This window comes from Cervus elaphus, chromosome 27, assembly GCF_910594005.1.
Source record: "Cervus elaphus chromosome 27, mCerEla1.1, whole genome shotgun sequence".
Lineage (NCBI taxonomy): Eukaryota > Metazoa > Chordata > Mammalia > Artiodactyla > Cervidae > Cervus > Cervus elaphus.
Genome location: NC_057841.1, coordinates 44,373,282 through 44,394,846, shown reverse-complemented (window position 1 = coordinate 44,394,846; position 21,565 = coordinate 44,373,282). Strand labels below are relative to the sequence as shown.

General features: G+C 43.7%; 1 long non-coding RNA gene across 1 annotated transcript in view; it reads right to left on the bottom strand.

Annotated features, from left to right (window-relative positions):
- Positions 1-21,565, bottom strand: part of LOC122684816 — a 49,876-nt gene that overhangs the window by 5,972 nt on the left and 22,339 nt on the right. Inside the window, exons 2-3 of the long non-coding RNA XR_006338158.1 lie at positions 1,416-1,669; positions 715-808 (exon numbers count right to left, since the gene is read on the bottom strand). This is a non-coding gene — a long non-coding RNA (uncharacterized LOC122684816). The remainder of the gene's footprint in view (positions 1-714; positions 809-1,415; positions 1,670-21,565) is intronic.

The following is a 21,565-nucleotide window of genomic DNA, read 5'->3' as shown; positions in this document are numbered from 1 at the left end:
TTAGACAGGAGAGGAGATTTCAAAAACCAGAGGACTCTTCTGAGAAATGTAGCTGCTTAATCACAACGCTTATGACGCTTGTTTCCAATACCCTTAAATTGACCTAGAAATCTAGAGAGGAATAGTTCAATCTACAGTACATCTTTGCCTTATCTTAGAGTTGACAGATGATTTTCCAAAATGATTTGGATGTCCCAATAAATTTTTAGAATATTGACAAATAAGTTGCTAACACCTATAAGTCAACACAGAGTCTGGATTCTTTCAGCAAAGCTGGGAGATATCGGTCACTCTGAGAAGCCCAACTTCTGCCTTAAGCAAGGTCCCAGGAGAGGTGGTTATGCTCTCGCTCTGACCTCTTGACCTCCTGAATCCTCCCAGGTCTTGAAGAGCAAAAGCTGAAAACAAGGGTCCCTTCCACGGCTGCAACTGGCTCCAGCTGTAATCACCCACACAAGGACTGAAAGGCCCCCAGTGACATGGTGGGAATACAGATATTTATTTTTAAATAAATTATTTTTTCTGGCTTAATCAAAAAGCTTTTATAAAGTTTAGACCACATGCAATACACTAATCTCTAGAGGATTTGGCAAAGATTTATTTTTTTCAATTTCTAGTTTTTTAAAAATGTAGGCGCAGATTTGCTTAGATTAACACTGATTCTCAGAACCCCCAAGTTCAACACAAAGGACAAGGTTAGATACACCAACTTACACTGCTGAAGGCTTCCAGGTGATGCAATGGTAAAGAAACTGCCTGCCAATGCAGGAGATGCAGGTTCCATCCCTCAGTCAGTCAGGAAGATCCCCTGAAGGGAGAAATGACAAGCCACACCAGCATTTTTGCCTGGAAAATCCAATGGACAAAGGATGGTGGGCTACAGTCCTTCCTTAGGAGCGCAAAGAGTCAGACACAACTGAGCGACTGAGCATGCCATTCTCACACACGCTGATGAGGAGCCTGAGACAGCCTGAGCAGATCTCTCTGAGAGAAAGCTGACATGTCCTGTCGCCTAACCGCTGGAAGTTTAAGTCATTCTGTTGTGAAAGCAAACACATTTTGGCATCTAAACTCCACTATGAGTTTGGTTTGCACCTTGGTTTTCTAGTTCCAGGTTCACAAAGAATAAATAGCAGAGTTCAGTGCAGCCTTCAGTAGACAATCTCCCCTGTGTACCACAGCCAGAGGCCAAGTCTTCATCCAAAGGTGCTGGTGGCCAGACACTTCACAACATGACCCCCAAGCCACTGGCAGCAGAGACGGGAAGAAACCCCTTGGAAATTCTGCTGAGAAAATGCTCCCTTTCATCCTAACACACATGTTCCTCCTTCCGGAAGAGACTGTGTGCTTTGGATTATGTTTAAAGATGTTTAAAGGCAGTCTTTGTGGGGGCGGGGAGACATTTTCAAACCCACCTGACCAATCCCATGTGCAATCTGAGTTTTTCTTCAAAAGGCTTTCGATTTCTTCTCTCAATATAATTTTCTTTGGGCCGAAGGCTGTTTTTCCTCCAATGCTGTGGGTGTCTAGTCCAGGAACTACTAGTATCTTGTCGATCATCACAGTGGACACTCTGGGGGTGACATAATCTGGGTTCATGCTGGGCCTGCAGTAGCGTTTGATTCACATCATGACTGCAAATAGAAATTGAGCCTGCCTGGGCGTATATCTAGAAAAGACAAAAAGTCTAATTCAAAAAGTTATATGCACCTCAGTGTTCACAGCAGCACTATTTACAATAGCCAAGACATGGAAACACCCTAAATGTCCATCAACAGAGGAATAGATAAAAAAGATGTGGTACATACATACAATGCAATATTACTCAGCTATAGAAAAAGAATGAAACAATGCCATTTGCAGCAATATGGATGGACCAAGAGATTATCATAACAAATGAAGAAAGTCAGACAGAGAAAGATAAATATATGTGAAATCTAAAAATATGATACAAATGAACTTAACTACAAAACAGAAATAGACTCAAAGACAGAGAATACAAATTTACAGTTACCAAGTGGGGAAGGTGGGGAGAGGGATAAATTAGGAGTTTGGGATTAACAGATACACACTACTATACATAAAACAGATAAACAATAAGGACCTACTGTAGAGCACAGAGAACTATAACAACCTATAATAGAAAATAATATGTAAAAAGAACATATACATATATGTATGTATAACTGAATCACTTTGCTGTATACCTGAAACATTGTAAATCACCTATACTTCAATACAAAAAAAATTTTTTTATTAAAATTAAAAAAAAAGAAATTGAGGATGCAGCTGTGCTCCATTCCCATTGCTGAGGTACACTCCCCCTGCCCCCCGACCGAGGGCCCCACAGATCCTGTTTATGAAACCTCTGGTCAGGTGGTCAGCTCTGTAACAAGCAGGAATGAGAGTCTGAGCTCATTACTTTCATCGTTTGCAATATACTTTATAAGCATATTTAATAAAAGCAACATAATATTCAAATAAAATTCAAATCCCCTTTGTTCCCCTCCTCCTTTGCCTTCTTCCACTTTTCTCAACCCCCAGGAATACCCTCCAGAACACAGCTCTGTTTATTGTGTGTATACATCCCCATCATCATAATAGTGTTTTTTAAAATTTTTAAATCATTTGTATTGTACTGTTTAAATTCTCTGCAACCTGTTTTTTTTTTTCTTCTGAGTGCTATGTTTTAGTGACCTATGTTAATAATAGTAACATATAGAGACCTAGTTTGTTTTTAAACTGCTATTTTAACATTCTTGGACCTACAAACTTTGTCTCACACAGGTTTGCAAGTTTCTCTAAAGGAGATCTAGATCACAAGGAATGTAAATATTCAGCTTTACTTGATACTGGTCATTTAATACCAAAACAGTTGTATTCATTTTCACTCCCATTAGTAGAAATCCAAGTTCCTATTTCGATGTCCTTTCCAACATCTCATCTTGTCCAGTTTAACATCTTGTAAACAATCAGAGGAATATCACGTGACATCTAATATCATGTGACATCAATTCATGTCTCTCTAAGTACAGTGAAGAGGAGAACATTTTGTGAATTTTGGTGATTTTGTTTGCCTTTTCTCTTTCCTGTTCATAATTTTTGGTCCACTAAAAAAAAATGGGGGTTTTGTTTTGTTGCTTTTTAATTTTATTTCCTTGTGGTTCTTAAATACTTTGCAATACATGTTACAAATATCTTCTCTGAATTCATGGTTTTTTCTTTTTAACCAAAATTTCCAGCTAAATTTTAATTTTGGCATCATTTAAAAATTACAAACAAACTTCTAAGTTTTTTCCTTTATGATTCATGCTTTTTTGAGCCTAAGAAATTCTGCTTAGCTCAAAGTCATGAAGATAATCTGCACATTTCCTTCTAATAGTATATAAGTTATGCTCCACATACAGTCTTCAGTAAGGTTCTAATTGAATATATTAATATTTACAAATAACTTGCTTTTTAAAAAATTTTTATTTACTTGTTTGGCTCTGCCAGGTCTTAGTTGCAGCATGAAGATCTAGTTCCCTGACCAAGGATGGAATGTAGGCCTCCTGTATTGGGAACTTGAAGTTGTTAGCCACTGGACCACCAGGGAAGTCTATACAAATAACTCCCTCGAAATTCTACTCCCCCAAGAGTCACCACTGATATTCTCAACATCGCTTGTCCACAGTCCCCTCTCCCCCACCCCCATTTTGATCCTGCAGCTATCACACAAGGAGGGGACTATACTAGCATTCAGGCAAGCTTAAATAATTAATACTAGAACATCATTCCTCATCAGGAAAATGCACATCAAAGCCATAAGGAGGTGTTGCCTCACACCTGTCAGAATGGCCATCATCAAAAAGACCACAAGTAACAAATGTTGGTAAGAATGTGGAGAAAAGAGAACCCTTTCACATTGTTGATGGAAATGTAAACTGGTGTAGCTACTGTGGAAAACGATGTGGAGGTTTCTCAAAAAACTAAAAATAGAAGTACCATATGACCCAGCAATTCCACATCTGGGTATAAAGCTGAAAAAACCCAACACTAATTCAAAAAGATACATGCACCCCAATGTTCATAACATCATTATTTACAGTTGCTATGATATGGAAAAAACCCAAGTGTCCATCAACAGAGGAATCAATAAAGCAGATGCCTCATGCATGCTAAGCACGTGCTCTACCACTTTGAGCTACAACCACTCAAAGATATATGCTGTATGATATCACTTATATGTAGAATCTGAAAAATATAATGAATTAGTGAATACAACAAAACAGAAGCAGGCCTACAGATATAGAGAACAAACTAGTGGTTACCAGTGGGTAGGAGGGGGAGGGGGAATATTGTGGTGGGGGAGTGGGAGACAAAAACTATCAGACGTAACATGGGCTCAAAATTTCATAATTACTGTAAATGGAAGATTCCCCTTTAAAACTACATAAAAATATTTTTAAAGAATTAATACTAGATCTGGACACAATTTATAGAATTTGAAGTATCAAGCTACAGGATTTTCAAGTTAGAGAACATCATGTGATTGTCTCATTTCCTTAAGCAGTATAAATAAGTAAAAAGAATGAGAAAGGAGAACCCTGTGAGGAGTTAGGACTCCCCAGGAACAGTCAGTTCTCCACGGTTTGGGAAACTATGGCACGAAGAACTGCCAGCTTTTGAAACCCAGGCACAAATTTTCCTAGTGTCACATCCAGCACACTAGGTTCATCTTGCTGAATGTTTTCAAATTAAGACTGTTGCTATTGCCTCTAACAAATAATTTATCTTAATTTTGCCACAGAAGTACATAAAGAGAAACAGAGCCAAGTCCTAGAGAAGCTCCAATTTGATGGAATGTGAATACCTGCGATCACTCTATTTTGGAGATTCTGTGGAAAGAAGTCATTTATCAAATTTCCTCACCACCAAGAAACAGGCTCTCATATCTGTCCTCTACATACACGAATATCACCCTTCAGTGTGTTAATACTTGCTGTTCTTTATGAAACTCATATGTAAATTCCTCCATGGGTACATTAAAATTACATTTGATTTTTGAATTTAAAAATGATCAAAACTGTACACAGATCATGTTTATTAGCATGTGGGAGGAGAGCAAGCATTCATGCAGACCTTTTATAATACACAAAGCATGGATTTCTGCAAACATATCTGGTCATTACTAATTTCTGTGCTACAGTGGTTTGAAAACATTTTACATGATTAGAATATTCAGGGTAGAGTTCAGACAAAAATCGCATAACTGTATGAGATTTGGAAGAGCTGCCTAAGGATTAAGTCCTTCAATGAACACAGCCATGGAGCAGAATTCAGAATGAAGCCAGGCTACATGACTGCATCACTGTTCCACTCCCTCAGATCTGGAAAGGTCTTTCCTTGAGGACACTGCTAAGGAGAGAAAAGAGGAAATTGCTTCTATGTATGTTTCTGAGATGACTTCAAGGGGTTTTTTTTAGTGGGCAAAAAATTTCCAGTCTGCCTTCTTTCTTTCTTTTTATTTTTTACATCTCATCTGAAAGACAGTGTGGTTTTCCACCAGCTTGGTGCTGTCACTACAGTCATTTTACCTGACCTCTTTTTTTCAGCAGGCGTAAGGCAAGGCTGAGCTCATACTTTCATGAAAGCCACTCTGCCGTCTAAGCAGAATGAACGCTGTTAGAAGAGCACGCAAATTGTAATTAAAGAAAAATCCAGCAGCCAGCAGTTTCTTTTGACCACAGCGGTTTTCTCCTCCCGCGCGTTCTGCTGAAACAGCAGCGCTGCTGTGCATGGCCAGGCATGGGCTTTCTGCTCGGCTCTGCTGTTCTTCTGATGAGAACTGCGCGTGTGAGGACGTTTTATTTCGTGCATGCTAAGGGTTGCATGCAGCTGGATTTCAAGTATCTAAAGACGTGGGCCCCTCCCGCCTCGTCTCTTCTCACTATAGGGTCCAACCCAGGGCTGTCATGGGTGCTCAATTATCATCTTCTAAGTGAACGTGTGACCGCACAGGTCCCTGCTTTCTACATGAAACAGTGCAAAGGAGGTGGGATCTGGGTCAATTACAGAGCAGGATCTGTGTGGTGCAGAAACGAAAAGATGAGCACAGGACTCCAACCAGAGGAAGCAGGAGCTGGTGTCCACCAGTGCCTTAAGTGATGGTGGTTTAGATCTATGTAGACATAGGCCAGAGGGTATACATGTGTGTGTGTTCACAGATAGTATGTGTTATGTGTTCAATTATACACACAGCCATGTAATGATTTCTACATTTCAAAGTGTTGTATATTATGCATACATATAGAACATATGGATAAGTGTATATATATTAGGGGTGTATGTTTATATGTGTATAGATGTATATGAATATATATATATGCATATTTATGGCTTCCCTGCTATCTCAGCTGGTAAAGAATCCACCTGCAATTCAAGAGACCCCGGGTTGATTCCTGGGTTGGGAAGATCCCCTGGGGAAGGGATAGGCTACCCTCTCCAGTATTCTTGAGCTTCCCTGGTGCTTCAGACAGTAAAGAATCCACCTGCAATGCAGGAGATCTGGGTTTGATCCCTGGGTGGGGAAGATCCCCAGAGGAGGGCATGGCAACGCATTCCAGTATTCTTGCCTGGAGAGTCCCCATGGACAGAGGAGCCTGGCAAGTTACAGTCTATGGGGTTACAAAGAGTAGGACACAACTGAGTGGCTAAGCACACAGACACACACACACACACACATACACGTATTACAAATAATTTGCACAAGAGTTCCTCTTTTTTAATTTTTTGGCCGCACCAGGCAGGATCTTAGTCCCCCAACCAGGGACAGACCCTGGGCTGCCTGCACTGGAAGCATGGAGACCCAGCCACTGGACTGCCAGGGAAGTCCTCCGAGTCCCTCTTGACAACCATCTTTGTTTAGAAAAATACCTTGCTTATACACTTGTGGGCTGGAAGGAAGTGAAGTCATAGCTAAACCAGTGTGAATCTAAATATCCAGAAGAATTTCGGAGTCAAGAGAGCAGATGGGAAGCAGATTAAAGAGAGGTGGATTCCACCAGGGCTTTCTTGGGATGGTTGTCTTGGGGGAACACAAAGAAAAGTGGCTGAATTTCATGTCTGTGTTGGTCCAAGCGGAGAAAAGATGCAGACAGTGGAACTGGCCCCCAAAAGAGATGTGAGCACAGCCAGAGCAGGCTTTTGTAACTGAGGGTGAACATGAACATGAGTCTATAAAATCTCAGTAAGTGAATATGGGGCAATCATGAGAACTCTCACTGACTTGGGAAGAAGGTCAAGCAAATTATCATTAAATCTTAGACGTTGCCGGCAGGTCAACTTAAGTCTCTGGGTTCTTGAGACTTGAGAAGGCCTCACTTCATTCCAACAAGTCAGCTCGTGCGGGATCTTCCTGAGGCCCAGAGTGACAAAAGAAGACAAAAGACAAAAGAAGACAAAAAGGAGACAAAAGAAGACAGACAAACACGCTAAGCCCACAGCCTCTCTAGGGGTTGTTAACAATAGATTTTGAACTGGTAAGACCTACTTAGTGGCTCCAGCCCTAAGCTGGTGCCAAACCTGAGCAGGTATAGACCTCTACATGACTGTCCCTGATGCACACCTGTGCCCACAGGCCTCACCTGAGCAGCGAGGTGGGAATGGGGCTTAGGGGGCAACCTGGGGAAGTACAGCAGCTTAGTTAGAATGGTGATGGAGTCTTGTTACCTTCCCCCAGGGCTCTGTTAGTGCATACAGTAAACTTGCGAGGTAATTCTATACTTGCAGACAGAGATGGGCACTGCTCCTCTGTGACAAACCAGAGCACCGAGGCTTCAGCTTGCTCAGCGCCCGCAGAACAGGATTCTGGGGGAGGAATTACGGTTTCCCGTGTTGGGCTTGGTTCACTGGATACCATTGTCCTTCTCCACAAAGGGTGTATTGTGAAATGTTCACAACAGCACTTTTAGGAAGAGTTCAATGTCTATCTCTATCTTGGTGAGAATGTGGGTGAATCTCCATGAGGGGTGGCAGAGTCCCCCAACAGAGGGAGAGCGGAGTTTACACTTGCTGTGTTGCCAGCCGAGCCCAAGATCAGGCTCTTCCCCAATGTCATCTGTGCTTTCTGAGAGAGGCGGTGACAGTGACCAGCTTCCTACAACGCGACAAGATAGGCACACAGGGTAGGGAATTACCCAAAGGCATCCTCTAGTCCACTTAAGATTTTGGCTCTTCATTCTTTCAGAAGTTTACCTCAAAAGAAATAGAACATAAACAAATACCGAACTCTGGTCAGTGATACAGATGTTGGAGTATTTAGCTGTGGAATGTTCTTATGCCCAAAGCTTGCTTTTTTCTTTTTTTTTCTTCATTAAAAAAAAATTGACATGTAGTTGCTGTACAATATTATGTTACAGGTGTATGATGGAGGGACTCAGAATTTGAAAGGTTATACTCCATCCATAGTTATAGAATATTGGCTATATTAACTGTGTTGTACAATATATTCTTGTAGCTTATTTCATACATAATCGTTTGTACCTCTTAATTCTCTACCCCTATACTGCCCCTCCCCCTTTCATCTTCTCACTGGTAACCACTAGTTTGTTCTCTACATCCATGAATCTATCTTCTTTATTGTTATATTCACTAGTTTTTTGTATTTTTTGGATTCCACGTGTAAGTGATATCATACAGTATTTGTCTTTTTCTGACTTATTTCACTTAATGTAATACCACTCACATCCAGATGCCTCTTAAACACTCCAGTGGACTGTCTTCCTGAGTCCCATCCCTGTAAGTGCCAATCTGAACTCTGGGCACACCACCTCACATGCTGAGAGAAACTCCTGCCCAGGTTTCTCTCTCCTATACCTCCTGCCACCACCTGCCTGTGACCATCCACTGTCCTGGATCAACAGGTGCCTCCCAGCCTGTCCTCCCACAGAGACTCACTTCACTCTAATTGAATGGAAGCTTTAAATGCCATCATCTTTAAAAAACATACATCTAATTATATCTCTTCTCAAAACTCATCAATGGTTTATCTCTGTGAAAGTGAAAGTGAAGTCGCTCACTCTTTGCAACCCCATGGACTCTAGCCTGCCAGGCTCCTCCATCCATGGGATTTTCCAGGCAAGAATACTGGAGTGGGTTGCCATTTCCTCCTCCAGGGGATCTTCCTAACCCAAGGATTGAACCGGAGTCTCCTGCATTGCAGGCAGACTCTTTACTGTCTGAACCACCAAGGAATCCCATCTCTGTGGTTGGGACAAAATACAGCATTCATACAGTGTGGGTTGTATGGACCTCCCTTTGCTGCCTCTGCTGGGGTCACATGAACCTCTGTTCCGGCAACAATAGAAGCATCTTCCTACCCCAGGCCCTGTGTATATTGGAATGTTCCCAACCATCCTGCCTGCGAAACCCCTACTCATTGTTTAGGTCTGAGCTTAAATAAGGCATTTTCAGAGGAACTTCCTGACATACCCCTCCACTACCTAAGCTATGTCTCACTGTTACTTTCTCCTACAGTAGAATTAGTGATACAGTTTGTCCATCTCTCCTGCTAGAATTCAAACTCCCTGTGGGCAGGGAGCCCGCGTGCTGTGCTCAACCCTGTGTCTGGGGACACAGCCCTGACACAAGTCCCCAGCACCCAGGAGGGGTCAGCTGATACACTTATCTGTTGGGTGAATGTTCACCTGTGCCTCAGGGAGAGGCAGTGTGAAAGGTGAAGGACAGCGTCCGAATCAACACGGCACAGTGATGACCTGCGTCGCTACCCCACCTCGAGTGTGAGCATGACAGGCGTTGCAGAATCATTCCCGTCCCTCCCCTCACCCCTCAAGCCTGCACACTCCCCACTTGCAGGAAAAGAGAAAGGGAGAAAGAGCATCCAATACCTTAAATGCCTGCTAAAAAGACTTCCTCTTCCTCACGAACTCACAGGCGCTTTGGGCAGTCTGCAAGTCCACAGGAATGAAAAGAAAAGGGCCTGAACTCAGAATCACACGGTCAGTGCCCCCGGCTTTGTAGCCCACTAGATTAGGACCTGACATGGATGGTTTTGTATCTTAGAACCTTCATGGGCCCTGCCTATGCTGCACACCTATTAGGAGACAAAATGAGCTAAAGTAAGTGAAAGTGTTTCTTATGGCATAAACCTATGATCACCACACAGAGGTGGGATACCTGTAGATTGAAGAATAGTAAAATGTTAGATATACTGATTTTGCTGTTTTTTTTTTTAACAACGAACGATGTCAATACCAGTTTTCTTAATATTATCTTACTGTGAGAATAATGAACAACTTGATATTCTTTCCACTTTAAGGAAGATATTAAATATAGATAGGAACACAGTAGAAATGACTTAAATTTAGAAATATTACTTCCTACGTCAGCAATTTATGATCACCGTTACCCTACACAGCACTTAAATTGTGTAAGCACTCAACTGACCTGTAAGGAATAACTTTCCAGGTTATGCCACACTAAAATGTAAATTTTTTTCTCATACTACTTTTATAACAAACCAACTCTATTTTCCTGTTTGTAAAAGTAATATGCATTCATAAAAATTCAAATGATATACAAATATAGTAAGAAGCAAGAGAAAATTATTCAATATCTTTTCTTTACCTACATAAAAAAATAGGCAAGATTTGCAAGTAATTATAAATATGTCTCGTAACAGGCATCATTTGATGATAATTTTAAAATCTCTCATACATGGAATTATTTCAAAAGACTTTCCACTTTTAATGTTCCACATTTTAACTTATCAGCTATTAGTTCCTTTTGCTGATGTGTATTTGAGATCATTCTTTTTGGCTGAAAAATAAGAACTAAAATGTCCATTAGATATTTCAGCAACTTTACAATATATAGAACAACTAAGATATAGATATTGTTAGCAAAGGGAAATGGCACAAGCATCCACAGTATTTCTTTTTTTTTTTTCCCCCACAGTATTTGTTAAATGTTACATTGAAGGGACAGAAATAAAGCTTCACAGCACATGCTAACTTTGCAAATTATTAACAAATACAGACATTATGCTGCATCTGTATTGCCACAAGGAAACAACTAAGATATTACTAATTTTAAATGCCAGGCTGTCAGCAAGAATGAAGCTGAAATCCAGGGATGTTCCAAGAAAAGGCAGAAACATGCCTGGAGCACTGAGTAAACTTTCAGGCTGAATTCATGTGAATCACTGGACAACCCTGGGTTTCTAAATTCTTTTGCAGCCTACGTGTCAGGAAGACTAAGAAAGGGCTACTCCTGTTCTGTACCTCCACCTAGTGGACAATGAAACCCACGCTCCGGCACATTGCTCGCCCCAGTTAGATAAGGAGCTGATGAATACTGTTTGGGACAGAGAAGACGAATTACCTTTCGAGTTTTAGTTTCGGTTTGGACTTCAAATTTCAAAATGCCTGGTTAGTGAAGCAAATCTGGTATTTCATCATCTTTGATCATCCAGTAGGAAAGAATAAGCAGCATTTATAAGCTGCATCTTTTCCTCTTTTCTAGCATTAAAAATGCATAAAGGTGTTGATCTCTCCACTGAGTTGCCATTAATACTTAACTTTTTAAAATCTCTTTTTGTCCTCCTTCTCCGGCTCTTGCTACCTATTTCATAAGTCTTTGATACCAGCTTCAACAACTCAGCCATTTGTTTTAAAGCAAAGAGCAATTCAGGTCCCCTTGCAAAGTATTTCAAACTGTGGGAGCAACACATGAGTGGATCCTGACATCAATACAGGGAGTCTTGTTCAGCATTAAAAAATAAAATATTCATTTTTTGAGGATCCTCCACACTGTTTTCCACGACAGGACCGCACTTCTATGAGAAATAATCCAAGACAGTAGGACTCCCAGAAACAGGAGCGGTGAGGTGGAGGTCAAGTTTCGGTTACAGGAGATGAAGAAGTTCCAGAGATCTGCTGACCAACACTGTGTTTGTAGTTAACCGCACCATACTGTGCACGGAGCGTTTTAAGAGGGTAGATGTCATGTTGAGTGTTATCACAATAAAAAAAGCGATCATTCAGGAGGGCTATGAACAACAAAGAAAAAAAGAAAAACAGACTAGCTTGGAATCTAAAATGTCAACCAGCCTCCCACACGTATGGTGATTGTAATTCTCTGAAACCTGTTACACGCACGTGTGTTATATGTCTTCCGGCGTGAGGTTTTTCATCCTGTGGGACAAGTTCAAAAAAGTTCAAAAGGCCCTGCTCTCTTGTTCTTAAAAAAGAACACCCAAATTACAGATAAAATCTGTTATATTGCAAATTGATTAGGGTTCCTTGTATGTAAACAGCTTCCCTGTTTCTGAAATAGGCGGTTTAAGATGCTCTGAGCCAGGTAACCACCAGCATCCCGAGCACAGAAGTGGAACTTGGTTGGCCAGTCTATCCTTTGTCTTTGATGTGAGGACGTGCCAGATGATCTGGAAGCCTTGGTGATGGGATCTGGCCTCTGGAGCCGGACAACCATGGTTTTGAATTTCAAAGCAGATGCTTCTCACTGTATGTCAGCCTCTGTGGTCTCAGTGTCCTAATCTGAACGTGAAACTGTTCATGCTTACTGAGTGGAGCTGTCATGAGAAGCAATGCAGACCGTTGTGCCCAGCACATGCAAGTGAAAGTGAAAGTCGCTCAGTCGTGTCTGACTCTTTGTGACCTCATGGACTATACAGTCCATGGAATTCTCCAGGCCAGAATACCGAAGTGGGTAGTCTTTCCCTTCTCCAGGGATCCTCTTCCCAACCCAAGGATCAAACTCAGGTCTCCCGCAATGCAGGCGGATTCTTCTCTAGCTGAGCCACAAGGGAAGCCCAAGAATACTGGAGTGGGTAGCCTATCCCTTCTCCAGCGAATCTTTGGAAGAAACAGTCAGTGTTGCACTGGCATCTTTTCAAACAGTTCTGTGTCTTTCTTATGGCTCCAGATTTCTACAGCTTAGAACTGCAAATATCCCTACAAGAACTAATCAGGATTGCTTCTCCAGAGCAGTCCAGCGAGAGCCTGTACGCTGCATTCTCTGATTCTGTTTATGACTGTGTTTACTATAAATCTCAGTGGAAGTGTCTTCCTTGTTTCTGCAGGGCCTTCTATATTTTACAGAGAACACGGGTCTCTCATGTTTTTTCTTCTCAAACTGGGATACCATCCTGGGGGGAGTGACCACCCAAATGCAACCACGGTGTCTCCTGTGAGCAGAGCAGGCCTGGGGAGAAGATGAGCACCCATTTCTTTATTTGCTTTAAACTGAGGGGGAACTGACATAGAACTTCACATCAGTGTCCGGTGTGCACCACAGTGACTCCACAGTTGTAAATATGTGAGACTGTCACCACGGTGAGTCTAGTTAACATCCATTACCACACGAAATCACACATCTTTCTTCTTGTGATGACAACTCTGAAAGATCCATTCTCTTCTTAACTTCCAAACATGTAGCACACTATTGTTAGCTGTGATCACAGCCTTGTTTCCATCCTCAGGACTCATCTGTAACTAGAAGTCTGACCTTTGACCCGCTCTCCCCCTCACCCACCGCCCTGCCTCTTGGCAGCACCAGGCTGCTCTCTGAATCTGAGTCCAGCTGCATTTACGCCCCTTCCCTTCAGTCTCTCCTCAACCTCTGCTCCCTCCTCTTTGCTCCTCCAACCCCAGGAGGACCTGAATGGACAGTGTCGCTAAAAATAGCACCTGTCTTGCCTCTTGGTTGTGGGGGAGCTGAGAGTGTCCTGATGAAGAAATAAGCAAAGAAGAAGCTGTGAGGGGAGCGGGGTTGCACCAGCGTCCAGTATTTTCATGTCATGAATCCATCTCGGGAACGTTAGCAACACAGGCAGGTGTTGAAGGCACCAGGGTCTGCCGCTCACCAGTGGTGCAACCTTGGCAAGTTAGCAGACCATGTGAAGCCTGTTTCCTCGGCTCTAAATCGCAGAAAGCAGTACCTCCCACTCATAGTAGATTTGAGAATTAAACGAGTAATGAGGGTAGATGTGCTGAAATAGATCCCAGCCACAATAAGTATTGATGACCGACTGAAGGTTTAAGTCCCCCTACATTCACAAATGGGAGCCTACTCCCTGGAGTGACAGTATTTGGAGGTGGGGCCTTTGATTTTGTCATGAGGGTGAAGTCCCCACAAATGGGATTGGTACTCTTATTAGAAAAGACAAAGATCTCCCCCAACCATGTGGGGGCACCAAGGGAAAATTGCCATCTGCAAACCACGAAAAGGACCCTCAGCAGACACGGACCTGTCGGCAATCTGCTTGTAGACTCTGGCCTCCAGAACTGTGAGAGTAAATGCTTGTTGTTTAAGCCACCAGTCTAAACAAAGGTCTGTATGGTCAGTGCTATGCTTTTCCCAGGAGTCTCGTGAGGATGTGCAAGTTGGACCATAAAGAAGGCTGGACACCAAAGAATTGATGCTTTCAAATTGTGGTGCTGGAGAAGACTCTTGAGAGACCCTTGGACTGCAAGGAGATCAAACCAATCAATCCTAAAGGAAATCAACCCTGAATATTCATTGGAAGGACTGATGCTGAAGCTGAAGCTCTAATACTTTGGCCACCTGATGCAAAGGGCTGACTCACTGGAAAACACCTTGATGCCAGGAAAGATTGAAGGCAGAAGGAAAAGGGGACGACAGAGGGTGAGATGGTTAGATGGTATCACTGACTCTATGAATATGAGTTTGAGCAAACTCTGGGAGATTGTGAAGGACAGGGAAGCCTGGTGTGCTGTAGTCCACAGGGTCGCAGAGTCGGACACAACTGAGCAACTGAACAACATTATATTGACACAGATGGACTCCAGTTCTCATAATTAGGTGTTTAGTTAGTGTGTATTTGGAAATATGTAACTAGCACCTCAGATGATTAATCATGGAAATGATAGTGTTTGAGACAACAGAGAAGTAAATTAAAAGTGAAAAGCTGAGCTGATTCAAAGAAAAAACACAGTAATATAGGAAGTACTCAACATTGACAAAATTGTGAGCACAGGATATGACAGACTTGGGTGTGAAACTCTGTTGGTTCTGGTGGAGTCTCTTCTGTGGGAGAGTCCTCCTGTGGGGCCCACAGATGAATTCTCACAGAGAGCCCATCACTGGGCTGGGAGGGGTCCGGGTGCGCCTGGTCTAGTCATCTTTGTTGTGCAGACAAGGTCACAGCTAGAAAAGTGCCCTGGCTGGATACTCTGACTTGGTGGAGGGCCTCCCCGGGGCTGAACTTTCACACAGGAAGTAGCAGCTGCTGGTGGTGCTCACGTGCAAGGCAGGCGGGTTCCCCAAGAGCAGCACCTACCACTGTGGTCACCAGGCCCTCATGGCCCCAGATGCCGGCAGACAATGTGGCAAAGAGGAGCCCAGATTCAGAGGCCTGGCATGAATGTTCTGGACAAACTGGAAGGGTGGAGGGAGAAGGCAGGACAGCCTCTGCTTTCTAAGAGCCAGAGGTGCAGCCACTTCCGGGAGGGGTTGGTTAAGGGAGGAGGAAGTGTCCCAGTCAGGGCAGGCTCTGGCTGGCGTGAATCCCAGGAGAGGAGCCTTGGGGCCTTGCTCTGGTGGAAAGGCCAGGCACCAGGGCAGGAGCCGGTGCCCCTGCTGTCCTCAGAGGCCTGCTGGGATGCTAGAAAGCTTGGTCCTGGGCTGAAGGCTGAGTGGAGGGTGGAGGGAGGCAGGTCCTACATGGCCTGTGAGTCTCACTACTAGGCTCACGGGTGAGCCCACCTTCCTGGGACCATGTCTGAGGAGCTTTCTCAGTGTTCAACCTGAACCAGATGGGATGGGGTCCCCCGAGAGCAAAACCCTTGGGACTAGAAAAGGCACCTTCCTTCGAGGACAAGGACCAAACACGGCCAGTCTCTACACAGGGTTTCTCAGGCAGCTGCCATCAGCTTCCCTGACCAGAGTTACAGGGTGGTTGGACCAGGGTTTAGTAACACCAGGCCCCCAGGCATCTCCACCATCAGCAGGAGACCTAAAGAATGTTAAGATAGTTCCAAAAACTAAAACAAGGCATACAGCAGACCATGAGCTTACCAATGCCAAAGAAACATCCAAACAGCAAAGTGGAAGAATAACTGTCCAAGTCGTTGACATTACAGCATTTGTGATTATTCCTTATGAACAGTCAACTACAGAAGGAACATGTCAGCCAGTTTTCTAGCAAGCTGAGATCCTGGGATGCCTGGAAGGATGACGGTAGGGACCTCTTTGGTTCCAGAAACTGCTAGGTGGTACTTTTCCCCTGATTTTGACTGTTTTGGTAATACGAGTTGAAAGATGAAATATTATTATTACAACCTCATGGGGAGAACCCCAACCAAAGAAACCTGAAACATAAAAATGCTTTTTTCCCCCTTTCTTAGATTTTAAATGCTAGTGCCAAACATTCAAATGCTGTGATTTAAAAAGAAATATTTTGCCTTTTAAATTTATTCCTGGGATGAGGGGAGGGTGATGTTTTTGCTTTCGTATGGGACTGTCTTTAAAATGTCCATATGAAGTTCTTCAAAAGCAAAATTTTTACTCTTGAAAGGAAGAAAAAAATTTGTTCCTCCACCCAGTACTCAGGTCCCTCAGACAAGGTGCTCAGCCTGCCCGGCCAGAGGTGGCCTTGAGAACAAGCCCATGGTGTGTGGCGGAGACAAGATGCGTGTATGCAGAAAGCCTGCCACATGGTCAGGACTTAATGTGCAGCAGCTATTAGCTCTTGTTTTTTGTAAACCTGAAGCAGGTTTTTCTTTTAAGAGTCCTGCCTCTCATGATCTGTGGGGAGAGGAGGGAGAAGGAAGGTCGACAAGAGTGATGATGACAGTGGAAGAGGCATGTGGGCGGAGTTCTGTGACCTTTGGGAAAAGAAATCATAAGCTGCCCACATCACCTATGTTCCCTGTCCTGCCAACTCAAAACCAACAGAAACACACAACCTCTGGGAACGGAAGACAAGAGAAGGCAGAGGGAACCTTGAGAGATACCGAGGGAAAATGATGAGAAAAACTGACTCTAACCCCAGGTCTCCAGGGAAAGCCTCCATTTGATGGCTTATTTGAACCTCTGCTGTTTGAAGGAAGACAAATCACCAGAAAAAGCAGAGAAACAGGGTGAACAAAGGAGGGTGAGAAAGTCATATATAGACTGGGCACCAGAGAGGTAAGTGCAGATGAAATGATAGTCCATGAAAAGGTAGCAATTTTTAAAAGGTGTGTAGGTACATACAATTCTGTGAAATATATTCCCAATGGTAATAATTAGAGGAGAGTTTGGCATAATTAGAAGATATTCAGTAAAGTTTAAAAGATGCTTAACTTCAGGCTGATTCATATCAATGTATGACAAAACCCACTGAAAAAAAAACAAATAAATAAAGGAAAAAAAAAAAAGATGCTTAACTTCAATTAAGTACACAAAGCACTGCTGAATTAATGAATCTAACAACATTCATTGGGAGTCACTGCGTGGTTGCAGTGTCCTTGGCTCCGGGAACAGAGCAAGGAGGGAAGTAAATGTCTGTTGCGTGTCTAATGGTGACAAGTGCCACAGATAAACATGCAGTAGGGGGCTGGGGTCAGGGTGGCCTGAAAGGAAGCAGAGGGGAACCCTTTGGCCTCTGGGGTTGGGGAGTACCAGGCAGAGCAGCAGTAGCTCGAGGGCCCTGGGCAGTGGGTCCAGGGGCAGGTGGGCAGGAAGCCAGAGTGATGGGAAATGGAGCAGAGGCAGTGAGGGGAGTCAGGGTCGGATCAGAGAGGCAGGCTGTGTGGGACCAGGCAGGTCCTTTTAGTCTGGCTGCGTTCAGAGTCAGTGGGAGGTTTTGAGCAGAAAAGCGATAGGATCTGACTTTTCATCCTTTTTCAGCAAGGACCCCTCCAGCTGCTAGATTAAGAATCAGTGTGAGAAAGTAAAGGCTGTAGCCACAGAACATTGAGTGGGCCACTTAATCACCCAGCAAGAAGCACCAGGGCTCCAGGAGAAGGCATGGTGGGCAGGCTTCCACCTGTCCTTTGGGGCGGTAAGGCCAGGAGGGAGGAGGGGGTAGGACGGAGAGCAACCCTGGCTGTGAACACAACCAGAAGTCTGGTTTCGGACATACTGGGGTCGAGTTTTATATTACACATATCTTTCTTTTCTCATGTTGAATTCTCCATCCACGTTGGAGAGGAGGTGCTGTTTCTTTTTTAGTATTACCATGGAACAGGAACTGAGGGTTTATGTAACAGTCTGGCGGGAACTGAAACCAGGGCAGGGTTGGGGGGGCGGGGTTTGGAGTGTTTCTGTTTAAACACAGGGAGACAGATGGACGTCCCACCATCCCATCTTCCTTCAGCAAGAACTCAACTTGCCATGGGCCTTCATGAGCCAGCCCTGGGCTTCCAGCACTTGGTGCTGCAGGCTTTAGCATGACGTCATTCTGGAGGGAAGCCGGCATGACATCATGTCCTCAGGCCCTGCTGGGACAGGCAGCCCATCGTGGGCCCTGGACACCCGGCAAACTTGTGCTGAGGGAGCCTGACACTCAGGCAGATCTGTCCCCTAACTAAGCAGGTCACTGCCAGGGGGCAGGAACTGCTTGCTGCCTGGTTATGTGCTGGGCACTCGACTCTGGTCCCTCTCCTGCACGTGCTGGTGTCATCTCTGTGCTACACGGAGGCAAAGGGAACTCATGCAAAGGGGGGATGTTGTGTGCTGGGCTGTCAGCACTGAAGTCCTTGGTCTCTGACCCCAGAGTCTTGTTTTTTGCCAGCCTCTAGGAAACAGGAGCAGGGCAGCTAGTCAGAGTCTGAGTTGGGTGAAGTCTCTCTTTCACACCTGTGGGCAGATTGTGCCCCTCAGAGGGGCTGTGGGAGCCCCACTCAGGTGGAGGGGTAGCACGGGGTGAAACAGGAAAGCTGTCAGAGCAGGTGGCCCAGCCGGCCGGGAGGGACTGGTCTTCTTGTGGAGACCTGCTCCTGAATGGAGAACTTGATGGGGCAAGTGAACAAAACTGATCCCGAGGAACGGAAGGGCTTGGGTGAGTGTTCAGTTTGTCTACACAGTGCTCCTTTCCTTCCTCATGTTGTAAACGGGAGCCCACTCTACAGTCCTCAGGATTGAGTAAACGAAGGGACAGGTGGAAAGATCATTTTCAGAATAAAGGTAGCAAATAATGGCTGCTGAAAACCAAGGGAATCCTTGTTCCCCTTTGTCTAGGGAGGGATGAGTCACCAGGCCATGAAAAATGTGAGATCTTTACTTTTACAAACAAAATCCATTTGCACTTATTTTTAAGAAATTGAAGACTGGCGAGGCTGCTGGAGTGCTGAGCCTCCCCACTCACATCATTACTGGGGAGCCCCCTCCCTCCTCTGTGGATCTGATGCTCAGAGGCCCCGGCCAGAAGATACCCACAGCAGGCGCTAGGGAGCACAGGGCTCTGGCAAAGCTGCTGACCAGCTAAGGGAACATAGGTCAATCTTTCAAAGATGCAGAGCATTAATTTAGAAACGTACCAAATTCCTGCAGAATTGCAACTCTAACCTTTATACTATGTGCAGTGCAATCCCTCGTCCCCTATCGGAGTGCATCCTTTTTTTTTTTTTTAAATTTTTTTTTTTTCGGAGTGCATCCTTTTAAGTAGATTTCAACGTTGAAAAGGGAGGGCTAGCATGACAGTGCTTCTAGAACCATCAACACAAAGAACTCACAGATGAATCAACATCACAATAACTTGTGGGAGTGAGGGAGGGGAAAAGTCCTTCCCCCCCAGGGATTTCCCCCCAGGTGTCTGTCTTGGGTCTCCTGCTGGTCAAAATCTGTTCTTAGAGGAATGAAGGGGTGGGTCGGAATGGTGCACCATGACAAATGATACAGAAGTACGCCAATGGCGATCTGGGTCTTCTGGTCTCGTGTTATTTCCCCCAAGAAAGAAGGAAATATTAAATCCAGTTCTTATCTTTATCCCTCTGAACACGCTGCCATCCCAAAGAGATAAGAAAATGGACACATGATGAAATATGGAGATCCCAGCAGCCACTTTGACACGAAGTAGGGAGCTCTGACTTCCACAAACACAGGTGCTTCTGTTTCTCATTTTGCGTCAGCCGAGTTAGAAAAATGTCTTCTCCCACACACAATTTTCAACATTTCTTACTTACCCCTTTTATGCACTCTTCCAGGTGTTCATACTGAAGGACAGGAATGATGTCACAATTTGAAATCCGGAACTCTGGCATCCAAATTAAGTTCTAATTATTTCCATCTTCTCTTGCTATCATGTCATACAACAAAAAATACAGTAATTGCAAACAGCCTTTGAATCAGACCTCCTGCAAAAGAGGTGGTGAATCCATGGAAGCTTCCAAATACCTTTTTATTCCAAATATCCCTAAAATTCTCATCTGGATTTTACATTCTGTTTTCTGCTGCCCAGATGAACTTTTCCTCTCTGGATCCACACACAATCTAAGGGGCTATTTCCTTTCCAAACATCTTTCTTCTTCAAATTCACGTCTCTTCTTAAAGATACATACTTTCTACTCATCTCCTTGGAAAAGACACTGATGCTGGAAAAGACTGAAGGCGGGAGGAGAAGGGGACGACAGAGGATGAGATGGTTGGATGGCATCGCCGACTCAATGGACATGAGTATGAGCAAGCTCTGCGAGTTGGTGATAGTCAGGGAAGCCTGGTATGCTGCAGTCCATGGGGTCATAAAGTCGGACACGACTGAGCAATTGAACTGAACTGACTGACTCATCTCATACCAGTCAGAATAGCCATCATTAAAAAGTTCACCAAAAAACGTATAAAACTAACAAATGCTAGAGAGGGTATGGAGAAGAGGGAACACTCCTATACTCTTGGTGGGAACGTTAATTGGTGCAGCCACTATGGAGAACAGTATGGGGTTTCCTTAAAAAACTAAAAACAGAGATGCCACATGATCCAGCAATCCCACTCCTGAACACATATCTGGAAAAGACGAAAACTCTTAATTTGAAAAGACACATGCACCCCAGTGTTCACAGCAGCATTATTTACAATAGCCAAGACATGGAAACAACCTAAATGTCCATTGACATATAAACGGATAAATGAGATGTGGTATATTTATACAAAGGAATATTACTCAGTCATAGAAAGAATGAAATAATGCCATCCATTTGCAGCAACATGGATGGACCTAGAGATTACCATACTAACTGAAGTCAGACAGAGATAAACATCATATGATACCACTTATATATGGAATCTAAAAAATGATACAAATGAGCTTATTTATAAGACACAATATCTTGTAATAAACCATACTGGAAAAGAATCTGAAAAAGAATACTTACATAAACCTGAATTTATATATATATATGCATATATATGTGTGTATATATATATATATATATATATATATAGGACTTCCCAGGTGGCTCAGTGGCAAAGAATCTGTCTGCTAAGCAGGAGACCTGGGTTCAATCCCTGGGTTGGGAAGATCCCCAGGAGAAGGAAATGGCAACCCATTCCAGTATTCTCACCTGGGAAATCACATGGACAGAGAAGCCTAGCAGGCTAAAGT